General features: G+C 41.2%; 1 protein-coding gene across 4 annotated transcripts in view; it reads left to right on the top strand.

The window, feature by feature from the left end:
- The window catches only part of MPP7 (MAGUK p55 scaffold protein 7), a 148,477-nt gene that overhangs the window by 4,098 nt on the left and 125,721 nt on the right, over positions 1–18,658 (top strand). Inside the window, exon 3 of one of the 4 annotated variants that reach the window (XM_084511462.1) lies at positions 8,305–8,386. The exons of the other annotated variants lie outside the window; for them this stretch is intronic. The gene's annotated coding sequence lies outside the window, so the exon portion shown is untranslated. The remainder of the gene's footprint in view (positions 1–8,304; positions 8,387–18,658) is intronic. 4 annotated transcript variants of the gene reach the window in all.

Raw genomic sequence — 18,658 nt, forward strand, 5'->3', positions numbered from 1 at the left:
TTTCTCTGGTCCTTAACAGCGTGTGGATTGGGATGAGAGACCAAGAATAATTTTATATTCTTCTTAGTATTAGTAAACAAAGCTGTGAAATGCTGGTGGACCAATACATGGGATAAGATTTCTTAATTCTGACGGTGTGCTGCTTTATTGTCTTATAAAGACAGCCTCTTTAAGTCAAGAATGATTACATTTTCTTATGGTGTTTCAGTGCATATGATGGAATAAGTTCTGAAAAAATAGGAAAGCGTGTTGCTAATTAAGCCAACTGTTAATGACTAACTACAAAATAAATTATACTATAAATCATATAACATGTTCAAGAGTAGAGTAAAACTGCTTCAGAGCTACTAATTATGTCTTAGAGCTTGGAAATGTCTATATCCATTTATATAAAGAGCACTGAAAATCTTTATTGCACTCATAATGTATTGTTTGGTGGACTGAGCTTGGCTTTAGCAAATGAGTCTGTTCCAAAAGGAACAATATTGTTTCGTATATGAAATCCAGAAGTGCTGTTTCATTGACAGCACACCACGAATGCTATCTAAAGAAATGGAACTGACGTTGTTAATTATAAATAAGAGCCAAGTATAAATATTTCACACACTATGTGTGGCCAAATCAGAATCAGAAGCCTCAACTGGCTGGTGGAGAGGTTTCTTTTTCTATTTTTTAAGATGTTGCAAGTTCAGCTGGTAGAAAGGCTTCTGTTTTTGTCACAGTTTATAAGTCTTGCAGAAGAGAACTGATCTAAAGCAACAGCCATAAGTTTCTTCTCAGGGGCTTAACCAACGCAGTAATGAAGTTTTTCTGTGGTCTAGCAGATCCAGCGATAGAGGTTTTCAATGAAGTAGCTGTTGGCGAGCAGTTAATTATCTCATTGTAATCTGGGTCATTTGGGAAGCTGTGAACACAGTTAACTTCTGTGCTCTGACAGCATTGTGAGCAAAGTGTGTGCGCAGGGGGAAGCTGAAGCTGCATCGTCCTGACACTGGCACTGCTGGAGAAGTCACCAAAACCACCTCCTGAACGAGTAGCTCGCTCCCTAGCTAAGGTGTACAGAGGGTAAAGTCTATCAGGAACATGAAATCTGTGTTGTGTGCATGTCGGATCTCAAGTCCTCGCTCCTCCCCTCGTGCCCTCGCTCCCCACTCGCCCTCCCACCAGCCCGAGGCGCGGCTCCCACCGCGGGAACAGCAGCCCTTTGTGAGCTGCCTTGTCTGGGCACTCCCTGCCCTGCCCTCCCTGCTGCTCTCTCGCCATCTGTAAATCAGGGAGGCTCTGAAAGGAGCCCTTTGCTGCACAGTGCCCAAAGTTAGCTGGTTCCATAACTCCTGGAACACGTGTAGGTAACGTAGAGCTTCGGGCAGGCCAACCTCAGTGCTAGCAGGTTCTTTCTGATGGGGAAAGGAACATCCTGCATCACCGAGCTGTTGTAGGGTTCTTATCCAAGGATCCAAAGCTGTTAAATAACATCAGAATTAGATGCTAGATTTTTTTCTTGTGCTAAAGAGACCCTTCAAGTGCTACAGCCCAGTAGTCGTACACTGCTCCAGTAGAGTGGCGGTGTGTGACTCCCTGCTTTGAAAGCTTGTTATGTGTTTGAAATACGACACGAACTGTGATATGGACCACCTTCCAGCTGCCACCACCAGGCCGAGGGAGGGCATCAAAATGGCAAACGAGCCTCAGGGGATAAAACTGTGAATGGCATGCTTTGAGTGCAGGCTGAGTGCTGCGTTTGGCCGTCAGATGACGGCCCTGCGAGTCATGCGGCTGGGTGGTGAGACCTGCAGCAGGTCAGGTGAGGTGAGCATGCTGCTTCTCAGCTGAACTGTCTAGCTTCAAGAAATTGGGATGTTTCAAAAGGAGACCAAAAGCAGCATGCAGCAGCTGAGTGGTCAGTCATCAGGCAAACCGATTTTTGGAAGGAGCGTAGGAAAGGTGCGTACTGACACCCAGCAAGTGCCAGGAGTTCCCTCTGTTCGTGTCTGCTGCAAGACAGCTGCTTCTGTCTGACGGTGTGCACCCAGACCAACAGAGAGAATGTGACCAGAAAGAGCTGACTCCAGGACTGCGGCAGTGGAGGAAGATGTCTTCCTGGGCAACGGGACCTGCAGACTTCTGCCCTAGGTGCAGCAAAAGAAGGGCTGGCAAGGCAGTTACTGGAGGGAGCAGGGGCCAAAGGAGCAGTTTGGCAACGGGGAGAAAAGTTGAGAACTTCATTACGCCACCTGCAAACAGCTTTTGTTTCCTAGAAACTATGAGAAATGTTTTAAATGTTTTCTAACGCTGAATTGTATTCAATGAGGTGTTTGAATTCCTGATTTCGTGATAAATGTGTTTATCACTTAATAAAGATCATTTAGATTCATTCTTATTAGGGCTTTTCACTGAACTTTCCCACCGTGATAAATGCAGACTGTTAAGTGCCTTCATTTCAATGGGGAAAAAAGATGGGAATAGAAGGGTGTTGAACTAATGAAGAAGCTTGTCAGAAAGGAAGAGTCTGTAGCTGGCGTAGCTGTGGAGGAAGAGTTCAGGTATTTTAGGTACAGGAAGACATTGTAACAGAGTTAACTAACTGGAAAAATACACAGGACCCATAATAACCAATGTCTAATACAAAGATAGGTGGTCTTGGTCCAGGAACTCTTTACCAGTGGTTAGCTTCTGTTCAGCAAATCAAAGGGAGTAATGGATTTATTTCTATTACTGTTAAGAATTTTAACATCCTGTAGGAAGAGAGTTTTTAGTCGAATCCTCTTTTTACTGCTCTACAAATAGAGGCAGACAGCATCTGTAACATAATGCTTAATTCTCTAACTTGGTTGTGTAGGTGGCCGACTGTAATCGATAATGACAGTTGATTAAATGCCACTTCGTTAATGTTGAATTTCCATTTTATTCCTCAGCCTTCAAGCTGTATCACACTATTTAACGAGTTCTGGCTAGTGGTTTTGGCTTCGTATGGGTGATGGCAATTAAATTTGAAAGAAAACAGGAGACATTCTGGGTGCTTTACGTGAGTAGTGAACTCACCGTTTTGCATACCGCTGCCTCACTTCAGGGAATTAAATGCCCCACCTTAATTAATCACTTATTCTAAATTCCCTAATGCTTTCATCTAGCTTGGATGTAGCATTAACATTTAAAATGCGTGTATCAGTTCAATAGGCACGTACATTACATATCAAAACACTGCAGCTTATTAAAATCAGCCTGCTGTCATCACAGCTAAAAGCCTGGGGGATGACGTGGAGCCAGCAGGTGCACTGCATGTATTCACAGGATGGAAAACGGGCCTGGTGGTACTTCAGGAGAGAAAACCTCTTCATTTTATGAATGGAATATTTCTAGGCTCCTGAAGACACTGTGTGCCCATTGATACAGTCTAACGTCAGGCTAAAGCTAATACCTTTAATGCCATACTCCAGGAATAGAAAAATGTTAATTTAAGTAATTGGACCTGGTGTGGCTGCTCAGTGTGTTTGTATTAAGTTTTTAGTATGGCAGAGCAGCTACGTAAGAAATCTCAATTAACACATTTGCCCACCCTGTGAAGACCCAAACAGTAAATGAAGTTACTCCCAGTTGTGCAAAAAGCAAATGTCGTCTTACAGTTTGGTGCTTCTGGCTAAATATTTGCCTGCTGGTTTGCAGCTTGTGCACTTCCTCAGCCCTGGGATGAGAGGAGGAGTCCTCCATCAAGGAGTCCCTAAGCACCACATCCAGCCTTTGTGTCTACTTGTCTCCATCCCTTTCCTTGCAGCCAGCTGCTTCTGATTCCCTGGCTGGTCAAATGCAAATGCTGATTTCCCTTCTCTCCAGGTGGAATCGAGAGGACCATGAGCAAAGGGCTAAAGTTTCCCTTTGTGCCCAGTTAGTGCTGGCCTTGCGACCTACGTGCTCTTCTATCTTATATGAATTTAAAGCATGTTACCGTCTTTCTCACAGGGGTTGTTGCTCATTCTGCCTTAGCAAATCTTAGTGCCTCACTCCTGTTGCTGCCTTGCATCTTCTAATGAGATCTTGTTCTTCTTCATCTCTTTTGCTGCTGTCAGAGAGAAACAGATTTCTGCAGTATTCTCAGAACACTTTTCAGAGACCTCGTAAAATGTAGTAACTACTCTAATACTAAACTACTAAATGTAGTAATGCACTGCTCTGAATCAGAAAGTAATGACTGGGCCTGTTCTTCTCCACAACTCATTCCTGAGCAGTATGCCGAGATGTTATCTCCGCACTGGAATGCAGACTGAAGAGATGAGCCATGGCATGGGCATAGATGACAGCTGACAGCCTTGCTCCACAGCAGAGAAGTGAGAATGTGCCACAGCCAGCATGAAAGCTTCATGTCTGGTTACTTTTTGCCAAATGTTACATTTTTTTTCCCACATTGTTATCTTTTCTGGATAGAGACTGTAATAGAAAAAGTAACCTGAAATCTAGTGTTTGTATTGTAGCAGAGACACTTAGAAGTAAGCACCTAAGTTAGAAGTTACACACACATGGGAAGCTACACATTTGTTTTTACGTTTTTATGCATAAACTCCCTTTTGTATGCACATTTCCTATACATAAAAATTATTTTAAGAGTGTGTGTACTGAAGCACAAGACAGCCCTTACTGTAAGGAGCATGGGTTTGTTTGTGTGTGTGTCTACAAATCCTACTTTTGACCTTGAAAGTTGAGATAACTCTTGCAGCACTCCTCTTACCGATGAGTCTTTCCTGCCTCCTTGGCAATGAGACATTTCCTAGGCCAAGTTGGGGGGAAATATGTTAGTTGCTCGCCATTCTTTTGATAAAACCAGCACATTTCAGGAAAAAAAGGTTGGAAGAGAATACAGTATCCTTGGAAAAAGGAAAGCTCAAGGGAAAGCTAACGTAACCTACTGGATCTTACATGAATCTTGTACGTAAAAGAGGGATGGAAAAGACTTTAAATAAAAAATAAAATAAAATAAAAACATTTTAAGGATTCAAGAGATGAGCTACTCTGATCTCCAAGTAGGAAACTGGTTCCAGCCCTAGCGTTTGGATTCTGGTTATGAATTAATGTCACAGTCCTGCTGTCTAGGTCAGTGGTTCCTAGGCAGTGACCCGTCTTGTCAAGGGGCATTGTGTTCTCCATTTCCTTTTTTTTTGTTAGACAATGCCAAAGAGAACAGTATGAGCAGGCTGGCTTGGGCTTCTCCTTAGAAAGTTCCTGACCTGATGCTGAGAGCTTGCCTCCATGTCGCTCAACCAGGCTGTGTTCTGGAAGGCAGATTTCTTTTGCTATTGCTTAACCCTCATCAGAGGGTCGCTGGTTTGACATTTTGGTGTCAGAGTCTTTAGCTTGTGACTTGGCATGCAATTGTACCAGCTGCCAGAATGACCTATGTGGGGCTGGGAGCTTGGTATTAAATATAAATGAAGAAGGGAGAAATAAACTTGGTATTAAAACCGCAAGTTTACATGACTTTATCAGCCTGGTACTTGGCGTAAACAACATGCTTGAGATCCAGAATTTGTGTGCAGGAGTCACCCCATTCAAGTTTCAAAGATGGCATTTCTGAAAGTATTGTTTCAGAATAATATGCTTAAACACACACAAGCACACACCAAATAACCAAACTTGCCACTTTGGGCACGTTTTTTTGCTGTCATTGCAATGGCATAGCAAAATCCTCCAGCCTGCTGGAGCCTGACCAGGGTTCAGCACGGGATAGTAGCAAGGATGTCTGATGGGGAATCCTGTCTATTTTCCATGGGAGAAGCCTGGAAGAAGCAGAAGAGGGTAAGATAGTGTTTCTTACTGCCCAAATGTTTTCCAAGTGCTAGAAGTTAGTTCTGTGTAGACAAATTTTCCTTTTATTTGCTTTGCAATGCTTACAGTGTTTCTGAAGAGTTCAATTTTTATGTTTTTAGTACAAACATAGGTAAGGACCCATGGGGTAAAGGCAATTTATGATCCAAAATACTCTTTCTAACAATTCTAGTTCAACTTAAGTTTGTGCAAAGGTGAATTATGCTTCAAGCAATTTGTGTGCTTATGGTTTTGTAATTTCCAGAGGAATGAAAGCTGTCTGAATGTAGATTTCATCATCCTTTTCAGCTACTTTTGGGTCAGACTGTCAAATATAAACGGCAGCATGCACATAGATGGTATCGTAGTAATTCTGTAATTTGATATCAAATCTTGTAGCAAAATAACCCAAACAGTCTCTGAACTCCTTAGATCTAAAATTCATTGTTGTATGCCAATGTAGGCCTTTCTGGATGTGATAGGGAGCAACACAGCTGAAGCTGGAAGCAGTAACCCTGCTGCTGGTACCAGAGATCAGCTCCTGGACTAAGAGGAGCCTGTTACATAGCCCAAGGAGCACAGGTCTTTGGTACTCTGAGAAGAAAACTGATCAAAGGCTGGAGGTGGAGCAGCACTAAGGATTTGTAAGTGGTCACTTGAGCTTTGCATCTGTTGCTGAGGTCCAATTTACTGAGATTAGTAGGGTAGGTCAAGTAAAATATGTCCTCTTACGCTGAGCAGAGCCAGTGGGAAGTCCTTGGTAGTATCTTCTTTCAGCATACTTTTTTTAAGCTTGTCTGAATTATACAGTCATATGTCTGGAATATACTATAAATCAGCTCTGCAGGCACTTAAGTCAATGTAAGTGTGTGCTATTCTGATGACAAGTCTAAAAAAGTGTTGGTATTCTAGTATAACCAGATGTACTGAAATAGTAGAGCAAAATGTGGTGTGATACAAACTAAGAATGGATTGTAACATTCTCCTGCAGCTACCTTGCTCTGTGCTTCACCAGGAGAATAAAGCTGAGAAAATACAGTTTTATTTTCTGTAAACTTTACTGCTCGGACACAAGTTTTTTTTTTCTTCTTCTTGTTCTGCTAAATGTTTCTGTGTGTTTGACCACAATAGTTTTGCAAGGGGTTAGGGAGAGGGGAAATCAACTGCAGAAAGGAAGCTGAAATGGTGTGTTAATGAAGGGAGGTCTCCTGATGAGAATGTAGGAACCTGTCATACTTTCTTCAGAAGTGACCAGGAGAGGATGTTCAGGAATAAAGAGCAATAATGGCTGTAGAGCAGCCTGTGTTCTGGTGTAGCAGCCTGGCTGTTGTCAAAACCTGGGGCTCTGACAGGCTGTGTCGGCTCCGTTCTGTTCAGCAGCCACTGAAGGACTCGTTCTCAAGATGTCTCAAGTGCTTACCTGAACAGTTGGGCTATGGCTATTATAACTTAACCTAGATATTGTATAGAAAAAAATATTTCCTATAGTTTGCTCTTTTGGCTGCTGCCAGGTAATTTCCTTGAGCATCCTAAGCTTTTGGTTTATAAGAAATAGGAAATAGTTTTGTTTCAGTTTGCTTTACGGGTACGGTTCCTGATGAGCACTCATGCTACACCCTCAGTCGTTGCGTTTCGGTATGGGCACGTAGAAGGGGAACAGTAGATGCGTGATGTGCTCAGTGACTTTGTCTATAAACAGGTGGAGTCAATCAGCCAAAAATACTATGCTGTTTGTCTTCGATTTCAGGTACATTGCAATAATAAACAAAGATATGAGATCCTCCTCCCACTCCCCACCCCCAGCCTGGACCCAGTAGGATGAAATGGTCTCCCAGCTTGAAGCACTCGTAGGTGGAGGCAAATATTCTTTATTAGACCAGCTCGTGTACTTCATTATGTACGTCTTAGATGTCAAGCAAGTGGAAAGGTTGGTGAGCCTGAAAGCCCATCTTCTCTTCAACCTGTAATGCTTGGTCTGAAAAAATAAATTTCTGCTATGAAAGTACGGGAAGCGTGGTTGTGAGTCTAAGGCATTTGTGAAAAGATCCTCTGTGAAGTTTATTCTTGGCGAAGTTTGTCCCGCGATGACATTGATGCGTTTTTGCTTTCTCTGGTCTAATTATTGGTGGGTACTGCCTGGCAGATGGTTGTATCTTCGAGCTGTATCAGAGCGATGCTGTTTGGTTGACAGTTATTGTTCTCCCAGGAATGTGGGACAGGAAAGGAGCTCCCTATTCATCAAGTTTATTTCCATGCTCTTGTAAGCCTCAGCGTACAGCCATAGCCATATGGAGCTCTGCCTCAAAACCAGCTGGGCCTTTTCCCCCACGACTTTAATTAGAAGCCTGTTCCGGAGCTAAATTGTGCTCAGCATGGGGAACCTACTTGCGGTATTCAGCCTCAATTTGTTCAAGATCAGTTGGCGATAACCAGGTCGTGTGCCAAGATTGTCCTTTTTGTTTAATATTTGTTCTTCTTCTTTTGGACTTACCATGCTGTGTTTATGCCCAGGCCTTGCCTTCCTGCTCGGCTTTTCCCAGCTAGGCTGAGGCCAAGTCCCCGTGGAGACCTGGAAACGTGGCGCGAGGTGAAGGTATGGGTATGGGTGCTCGCTTGCCTGTGCTCACACAGCAGGTTTTTCCAGTTGCTTCAGCAGGGTGTGCCTTATTCTTTGTACTGCTGCTGATAAAAGGAGCAAATAGTAGCTTCCTTGTTGCTGCAGTGTACAGGAAGACAGAAAAATCTGTATTTTAAACCCTGAGACTATTGCCTAATCAGCAGGGACTTGGTGAATGTCCTCTCAGTGAGAAATGCAGACGATCCTATGAAGGTGTTGAAGGCACCCCTCCAGTGCACGGGTTCCACCTTTTTCACCCCGCAGGCTGTGAAATGTTCAGATCACTATTCTGTGGCTGATCTGCGTGGGCAAATTCCTTCTGCATTTTTAATGGGTTACTGCAAAAATCTGTGATCAAAGATAAGCCAGACCTAGCACATAGGAACAAAAAAATGGACTTACGCTGAAATATTTCTCTAATATTTATAGGTGCTTGCTACTCTTCAGGCTTTTGATAAATTGAAGTGCACTTCAGAGGTTTGTATTCTTAAGATATTAATGAAGGATGTAAAAGGCAGATGCGTTTTGTAGAATTTACAAAAAATTAAAGAGTTTGAAAAAGCTTCAGTAGGAAAACCTGACCTACTTTCCTTCCACTTAGAATCCTAAGCGCTGATGTGTTGGAAAAAGTAAAACAAACACTTAGCAGTGTTTATAATGCACTGGAAGGTTTTATATCCCAGGTTTAAAAAAGAACTTAAGCCTTCTAATGTTCAACACTGCAACTCGTAAAGATTAGGCTCCTGGCTACAGAAGTACGGAGGCAGGCACGTTAGGGCCATATGCTGATGGGATTGATTGCTTGGCTAGAATTTGACAGCCATACTGGGGAGTGCTGGGGCAGTGAAGCTGGTGGTAGGAAACCGGGCTGTACCTTAGGCATTCATGTAAGCCTTCTATTAATTATAAACTAAATTCCTTACCACTTCCTGCAGTTTTCTGTTAGGAAGATGCTTTTGCTACCTGTATGCGCAGGCTATAATGGAAGATCCTACTATGAAGCTACTTCCCAAGCTGAAGAAACATCGTTCTTGTTAGTTCCTAAGTGATGTAACACTTGGGTGAAAAGTTCCTTCTCTCTTCAGACAAAAAAGGCAGGATTACCGAAAATGGGAGATCTTAGAAGGTGATAACCTCACCGGGAAACTTATTAGCTCTTAAACTTCCAAAGCATCGACTTCCAAAACCAGACTTAGAGGGTGTGTTTTCATATATGTGTATCTCCACGTTGCCTGCTCCCTATGTGAAATGGGAGTTTCATTTGGGCAAAGTTGTCAAGAAAATGAAATTCAGCCAACTTAATGGGTTATTTACCTTGGAAAAAAAAAAAGTTAAACATTTTACTCAATGAAACCATGAAAATATTATCTATTGCTTCTTAGCTGAAGCCTGATAGATCTGGAGTTCTCACTGTGAGACAATAGTCGTCTCAGTGAATGAATAATTTCTTCAGCTCTACAGTTCCTGCATGCTATGAAACGTGCTGTGATATCGGAGAAAGGTGCCTTGGCTTTCTGTGGCAGTGTGCACAAAGGGTGAATGGATGGTCCTTCCTTACTGGAAAAAGGGGGCGTGTCATGCCCTGAATGGTTTGTATGGATAGGGTGAAAACGTGAGGATGGAAACTCATCGGCAGAATGCATGGGTTTGATATGTGCCAAAAATTCTGCAGCTCTAAGAGAAAGTGGCTTATGTTCAGTTAACCCAATTCCCAGGGTCTGTGCATTTAATGTGCTGCAACAGGATGCATTACTCATTTTTTTGAAAGATAATCTATAAAGTAAGGAAAGAAGCACTCATGAAAATTATTGTGAACACTGGTATGATTGCACCCTTTTGGGGTTGGCTGTGAGGTGGAAGGAAAATGTGTGCGTGTGGAGAGCCCTTGTGGGTTCGTTTTTTGTGCCCTGTGTTGTCTGGAGTATGGAGCAAGTGCAGTCCACACATCTGACCCGTAAGACATCTTACCTTAACGTGGTGTAGTTTTCAGAGTTGGCACAGCACGTTGCAAGGAGCACATGTGCAGTGTCTTAGATACCTCAACGCATCAGCTTCTGCCAAATTTCACTCGTGTTTCCAAATGTAATATTATGCTTGTGTCCTATCCTCTCTTTGGCACTGGATTCAAACAGCACCTGTTAATGTTAAGAATAAATGAAGTTACTGTAATGTTGAGGTAAAGAGGTTTTGGTGAAAGAAAATTGGATACGAGATTTAGATTTGCTGCATAATTAAATATTTCAAACGGAGGTGTTCTACTTCGGTTTTACTTAGAAGTCAGAAAGTGATATTTTAATGTCAGGGCATGCCTTTTTACTGAAGTCTTCCAGGAGCTGATGTTTGCTGATATTCAATCCAAACATAAGTAACAACCTGAGACACACTGGAACATCACTCTTCCACGGGGAGATGAGTACGTTTTCTGGAAGCTTGTAATTCCTCTGTGCATCGGCTGATTCTCCTTTTGCATTTTAATCAGCATTTACAGATTTATGTGGCTTATTGATGTTCCTCTTCAGTTTGACAGCTGAAGAATAACAACTGTAAGTATGAACCTTAGGTTAAGGCTTGCATTCTGTAGCCAACAATAATTTGTTCTGGCACTATACAGTAGAACAGTAAAACAAAGCTTTTTTTGCTGCTTCAACCAGCGAGCATTGGGGAATTTATTAAATCCAGTACTGCTTTGGAAACTACAGTGCTGAAACTGCTTCAAACCAGTGAACGTCTGCGCTGTGATTGCTGCTACCGTGAGCAGTGGAGGGTGATGTTATAGATGCGTGACTGTTTTTCTGTCTAATGCCCTACCTGTCTTTTCAGAATACGGTTTTAAACTAATGTCTTCTCTTTAAGATTGAAGAAAATCTTAGAGAAAAAAAAAAAAAAAAGAAAACAAAATTCTGAAGGGTCATAGATAAAGAAGCACAATGATTTAAGAACTCTTCTGTCTCTACTGGGAAGAAAGGAGCATGAAGGAGATGGTGATACCCCTATTAGGATGTAGGCAAGGAAATGACTGGGAAGAGGAATCCAGTGCACTGCTGCTCAAAATCAACAGTGTGTAGCTCCTTGGATAGAAAAGGAGCAGTAGCTGCTTGTTAAGGACCAAAAAGGGTTGTTAAGGATCTAAAGGGATCATAAAGAAGTTGGGCAGCGCCTACCTTGCACCGAGAAATGTCATTATCAAGACAGATGTTCACCTAAGTAAATTGCAGAGGAAGTTGTCAGGGCAGAACTGATGTAATGATGGAAAGCTGATTGCATTTCCAATACCTTCATCCCTTAATAATCATACAAACACTTGAAATTCTCAGAGAACTAGCAACTTTAGCTGAAGAACATCATTTTTAGAAGTTCTGGTAAATGCATTTTACTGACATTGGAATAAGTGGGGTAGAGGGAACCTCTCCCACAATTTCTCATCGTAATAGAAATACCTTTCTCCTCTCCATCGAAAACTAGGCTTACTTCAGTTTGATTTGCTTGTGCCTGGTTGTGTCCTGTTCAAATGTCAGTCCTAACTTAGAAGCTCCAGAGGCATCCTTCCCAATAAATCATTAATTGGAAGTAACACAGCACTAGTTTTTTTTTTTTTTTTTAAATTGAAATGGCTCATGATAGACAGATACTGTTTCAATATTATTCTAATGGAAGTGCTTCCTCTTCGTACTTTTTCAGTTGTTCACTCACTAGAGACATGTGAAATAAATGTACTGCATTAGTTGATCTGTTGGGATACAGAAAAAAGAAGATAATGGATTCTAGTTTGATCTGCAGGAAGGAAGTAAAAAAAAAAAAGTCTTATATTAGCCACATTTTTAGCTTTTCATTGAACTCAACAAAAGGATAATATTATTGCTTTATTTAATTTCATGCAAAAAAATCTGTTTAATTTAGAAAGACTGATTGATGCCTCATTTTCCTAGATCATCACTAACACTCGAACCATTTTACATACCTTCTGGACACAGATTGTGAGCTTTGTTCGGTTGGTTTTGCTGCATTGCCATCTTGCTTCAAATTCATTCTCTTGACATGTACTCAGTAGCTAAAACTGAGTATGCCCCTTACAAAAACGTAAAGGAAATTTTTCATAGTCTGCAATGTCTGAACATGTATCATCAGCTTTTCTTAAAAAAAAAAAAGTGTTACTGTCAAATTACAGTGGAAAATGTTTTATTAGTATTATCTATTACTATTAGTGGAGAAATAAACTATTGGAAACTCTTAACTTATGATTGTTAAAAAAGCACATTACTTGCTTTCTTGAATAACACAATTCATGCCACAATTTTATCACCATTTCTAAAATTCCTCTTACGTCCTTTCTTAATTTGCTGTGAATGATGCCATTATTCTGCCGCTCACTTGAGCTCATAAACAGGAAGATGTTTTCCAAATTCAGCATCGTGTCAAAGCTGTATTTAAATCCTACTCATTTCAAATCACATAATAATAGCCATGAGATGTGTTCATTCTTAGGCATTTGAACATTGAAAACACTTTGGAGCGCATTATCTCTCTTGTCTGCTGTTGCAGCATTTGTCTCTTCTCGTAATATGCAGCATCGAGTCCTGCTTATCTCTGCAACATAATTCTGCTGCAGAGATTTCAACAGGCTGTTGCTTTGATTTTGTCGTTCTCACTCTTCTGCAGGATTCCTCTTCCTTGTCGAAGCTAGCTAGCTTGACTCCAACTTCTGCTCTGCAGTGCAGTGCTGATGGATGGTCTCTGCATCTTTTCAAAGCACCTGTTTTGTACAGCAGTCCCTAGAGCATCTCGTATAGCTGGGTGGTTGCTTTCTGAGTACACGTGTATCTTGCATTACAAGTAACGCTGCACTGTAATTTTTAGGGTGTGTACTTTAATTTTGTAGTTCTAATTAACTTTTCTAGCCTTTCAGAGATGGGCAGAACATAGCTGGGAATTTGAGCTTAATCACAAGTAAAATTCTGAAGGAGATGTCTTAAAGCTGCTGACCAAATGTAAAATGCCTCTGCAATGTGTCCAGCCTAAATCTTTTATAGTCGAGGGATCTGCAGTCACTACAGGGATCTACAGGCTGCAAAATTAATTACACATTCTAAGTGGTTAAGAATCTGAATGTTTTCATACGTGGGACATAATTGCCTTAATACAACTCCAAGTCTAAATTAAATTATTGTTTTCAAATAGTCAAATAAGTTGATCAGGTATGGAAAAAACAAGTTAAGATATACTCATAATTTCTAGTAAATCATGTAAGTTCCAAGAAATGAAGCATGAACCAAAACCAGGAATTTTCCAGTTTGTTTTCTCACTGTAATTTAAGTAACTAGCTGGTTTTTGATCCTTTTTAGTGCACCTAACTTCCTATTAATTCATATAGGAGTTGGTCACAAGTTTAACACGAGTAAATGTGTAGGACAGATGGAAAAAAGATAGGGATGTTTGCCATGCTGAGACATTCCAGTTCAAAACAAAAGTACAAGTGCTTGGGCAGACTTCTTTTGCATCATGATGTCTGTGTATTAATGGAATTCGGAGAAAAGAAGGCAAACTTAATTTGCTAAGATCCAGTGAATAGATGTATTCAGCTTCCTATTAAGTAATTGCATAAGGAATTTTTCACTTTAATGAGCGCTCTGAATCCTTTCTCTCTTGTTTTTCTCTTTTCCCATTAGATATTTACCGTCTTAAATGTTTCTTATCACCTTCATTGATACTGCGTTTATTTCTTAATCAATTAAGAAGTGATTGTAGCAGTAACTTGTAATGACTAGCTTAAGGCAGTGTTGAATTTCAAGGACTTTATTATGTGCTGGAGAGCTGTGGTTTAATGCGTGAACTTGTTAACATCTTTTTTTCTAAAAGGGGAGAATGTTCTCAGGCAGAAGCATCTTGCAGAAAGGATCAAAAGGCAGATCTGTGCTTGTGAGTTGGTTAAAAAGATGTTATGTTGGTCAGAACTTAATATTTAAAGATAATGATTTTCTTATTATAACAGGAATAAAAAGTACTGTGGAAAGACAGCTTGTTGTAACAAATTATCTTGGTCGTTGTATTCTAGAGTCTTCACGAGCTGTGGATGCCAATTTCGTGTTTTGTTTGCCGTGTTCACCAGACACGCCAGGGAGAACGACTTCTACATCTATGTTTAAACATAATGTCGAGCTATTATTTTATATGTTTATTTCACAGCTGACGACTGTGACAGCCTGCATGCCGGTATTTGCATTAGAGTTCTTCTGGTCGTGATGATTTTCGTATGCAGTTAGGAGTTACTGCACATGGCACCATTATGCCTCCTCATCCTGCTGGAAACGGGTTTGGTTCACTTTTATTTGGGATAAACATAGAAGAATTTTCTGCACGCTCATACGTATTTGGCTTTACAAACGCTGTTTTCATTTAACTTATTTACTACTGTCAAAAGATACTTTTGAATTGCACCATAAATAAAAGCCCCCCTTTTGCTATTCTGGTGATAAGAAATAGTTGTGGGTTTTGGTTTTTGTTCTAAAAGGAATTGGGGACAAGGAGGACAAATGGAAGCAGGGTGGTGAGGCTGTGGGCTCCTTCTTTTTTCCCAATGAGGAAAGACAAATGTGGTATCAGAAGTGGAGCAGGTGTCCCTGTTCCATCACCCAGCGCACGTCGCGTGAAGTGATGGGTGTTGAATTTTCTGACCTAGTTACTGCATAGGGGCAGGGACTGGGCCCTGACTCCTGCTCACATGTGAAAATGTTGGGAAGTTCCTGAGCTTTTGTATAGATGGATAGGAAAGGAAAAAATCATAGCCTGCTTCTAAACTCCTGGACAAAACAATATTACCATCAAAATTTTGTCAGTACCTGAACATTTGCATCTGCTCTGGGACTGACTTAGTTCTAAGTATCCTGGGGGTATTTAGCCAGTGTAAATGAAAAGGGGTAGCAGGCTACATCAGAGATATGAAGTGGCTTCTCCATTAAAAAACAGAAACAAAGGACCAACTAATTTTGGTTCGGAAAAGGTATTTGAAGGATTACATGAAGGATAATTATAAATCGTGGAAGGAAGTTAGTAGTAGGTTATTTATTCACTATATCTGACAACTTGGGGTGCCAAACGAAATGCCAGGAGTGCTTTACATGTGGCATGAGTTATAGAACTAATTTTCACAAGGTGCTGTGAACAATCAAGGTTAAGAGTGGCCTTACCGAGGAGCTCTACAAATCTGGAGGTGTTATTTGTGGTTGCCCAGAGTCAGGCTCAGGTGCTGTACTGCTGGTTGCTGGGGCAAGAATTAGTTTCAACCTGCATTGTCTTCAGCATGTGTTTGATGTCGTGGCCACGTAGTGCAGAACGCAATCATCGGGAGTGCCCTTTAGTTGAGGTATTGAAGGGTTGCTGTTTTTCTTAATTACTGTTTTTATCTCCTTGTAAGAGGTTGGCTGAAGAGCAAACAGGCAGTGTCAGGCCTTTGCTAGCAGTGGAAGGGTGTGGGTTGGTGGGCTAAACTTTCAGACTACCAACAGCTTTATTATGTACTGAGAACACAGAGCTGACTTTGTGGGCACGTAATTCCCAGGTGGATCAGAAAACAACTGAACAGAACCAGCGTAGTGATGGCATTGGAAATAACACTCTGGTTTGACAGAAGCCTGAAACAAGTTCTGAATATCTGTAATTTTGTGCTAAACTAGTAGTCAGATACTTCTGACTTCTAGCCAGGTATTTTACTTCTCTTAACCTCCGTTTCCAGAAAATCATCACATCAGAGTCTTATAAGGATGACTGAAACCAAGCGCTTTCACACCTGACACGGAGCAGATGTGGTTTTTATCTCCGAGTTCCAGTTTTTCCCAGTGACAGAAGAGGTGGCCCAGCAGCACACAAGCTGGTTAAAAGGTTTTGATCAGCCTTCCTGCCGTACACACCCAGCGCTGAGAATTTGGACTGGCAGGTTCAGAGGAAGGACAAGTAATTGTTTCATTAGCTGCATCTCAGACTAGGTGGTGGCTAATGAGTGCTGCCTGAACAGGCAGTGTAGGTATTTTACACTCACTAGCACAGTATTTTAAATACTGCTTGTTAGGAGAAATTTTCACTTCTACGGTATGATTATATCACAGCTAATTAGAGACAAATGAGCTTGTCCCTAGTGATGGCCGAGTCTCTACACAACAAAATACAGCACAAAAAGCTGCGGAGATGAAAATGGTTAGAAAGTGCGGGGACGTTTGGTGTGCTAACTGGGTAAGATGCACCCTCTCCACATCTGAGCAACGTGGTGTTTTGCTGTGCTTCTCCCAGCTGTTAAAGCTTGTTAGGTAGTTCCTTGAATTACAGGAAATATGGAAGATCGGGACAGCTGCTGTTAGGGATACTAAACAAAATTTCAGTCTCCAAAGTACTGGGACGTTCCTGTGTCTTGAAGACGGTGGTTTTAATGCTCAGTGTAAGGAAGGAAGGAGAGTAGAGACACCTTGTAAGTAATTAATATTGGGATCTATTTTAAAGGGTGGTTGTTCAAACATATTTTTGTTTTTGAGGGTACTTGAGCTTGTACTAAAATAAAAATGTGTTGACAGAAAATCCAGTTTTTATTCAGTAGCCTTTCCTCCCAGTGTTGTTGAATCCAGCTGCAAAAATAAAATTAAAAAAAAATAATCCTAAGCTTCCTGCTTCTGCAGGAGGGGTGGCTTCACAGGAAGATGCTCGATTCATAACAAATGAGCCATGAATACAGGATTCAGTTCTGCTTGCATACTACTCTGTCCTCAAAATGAAATAAAAAGAAAAGGGGAGGATGTGAATGTGGTTGAAGGAAGCAGCAAAAAGGCTTAGGGTGATTCTGTTCGTGCCAGATATTTTCTGATAACTAGGACATGGTGGCAAGAGATTTGTCCTTTTAACAGTGATTTTAGAGAATGATTTTCAACAGGGAGCTTAGGAAAGCTACAATATACGATACAACTATCTTAGGAAACGTTTGTCAGTGGATTTGTAGAGTTCTTTATCCCATGCTTTTGAAGGTCGTCTGAGACCGACTTTGGGTTGTAAACTGGTGTCTCTACTTACGAAACTAGAAGTGATGCTTTTTTGTCATTTAAGTTTGAAAACATTTTCAGAAGGTGAATAATTTCTGTCTTCTCAGAGGGGCTGATGAATTTTTTTACTACATTAGTAACTGACTGGGAATCAAAATGTTTTTATATGCGTCTTTAAAGCCAGGAGTCAACAAGTATTTTTTCTTCCTTGGAGAATTCAGATTCCTGCTGTCTGGTATTTAGATATGGAAATCTTGTTGCATGAACTTTTTTATATTTACTTGATTTTTTTTTTCAGTTTGTGTAACAATTTCACTCATATAGCAATTGAAATGAAAAATGCAGCAAGTTCAAGAGACAAAATTCTAGGTTGGATGGTATAAACTCAGACCAGGTCATAATTTGACCTGGTCCTCAGGGGGTGTGTTGTAGGGTATTCCAGAAGCACTTGATAATTTGGGTGCTTTAGTCTTAAAGTTTCTGTTGTGAATTCCCAGCCTGTGATAACTAAGGGATGCTGTGGGATTCTCCATGGGAGGTTCGGCTTCTTGGTGTGTGTCAGAAGGTCAAATTAAGCTGCTTGTGAAATACTAGCATTGAGCTCTGACATACAGGCAGTTTCTTAACATTTTCCTACACGGTGCTTCCTTCGGTGTGTAAATCCAGTGTTGCTCCCTCAGGTCATCATTAACTTGTTTGTGTGTTTGGATTAACTAACCTGGCGCCCTCCCAGAGCCTCCCCGCAGATTAGTAAGACAGCAAGTCCCGTCTTGTTTCTCAGTCCTTTCGTAACTTGACATGGGACTTGCTTTTTGCTGGCTGTCCGTGACTTGTTCTCAGCTGGTCTCTTCGAGAAGACATGCAGTTCTCTTCAAGCAGGGAGAACATTGTGTCCTACAACGTAAGGCACTGCCTGGATGGCAGGTAAACCAGTCTCGATACAGCTCTCCCCCTGCCCCTGCTCTTGGGCTGATTTGAGTTCTCTGCTCTTTCCCACTGCAGAGCTGAACATCCCACAGACATTTGGAAATACAGGGAAAAATAGTGTATTTTTCTCTTTCAGTTTGAACAGCTCCTCCTTTTCAGTGCAAGGAGAGCCTTGGATACCAGGAAATCACTATGGACTATCGCTATTTAGGAGCAGGCCAGAAATTTTTTTGTCTTTTTATGTTTCCAATTGCACCATATTTCCATTCTGATATATATATACGTATATATGTTTGTATATATAACA

Source organism: Aythya ferina, assembly GCF_964211825.1.
Source record: "Aythya ferina genome assembly, chromosome: 2".
Taxonomy (NCBI): domain Eukaryota; kingdom Metazoa; phylum Chordata; class Aves; order Anseriformes; family Anatidae; genus Aythya; species Aythya ferina.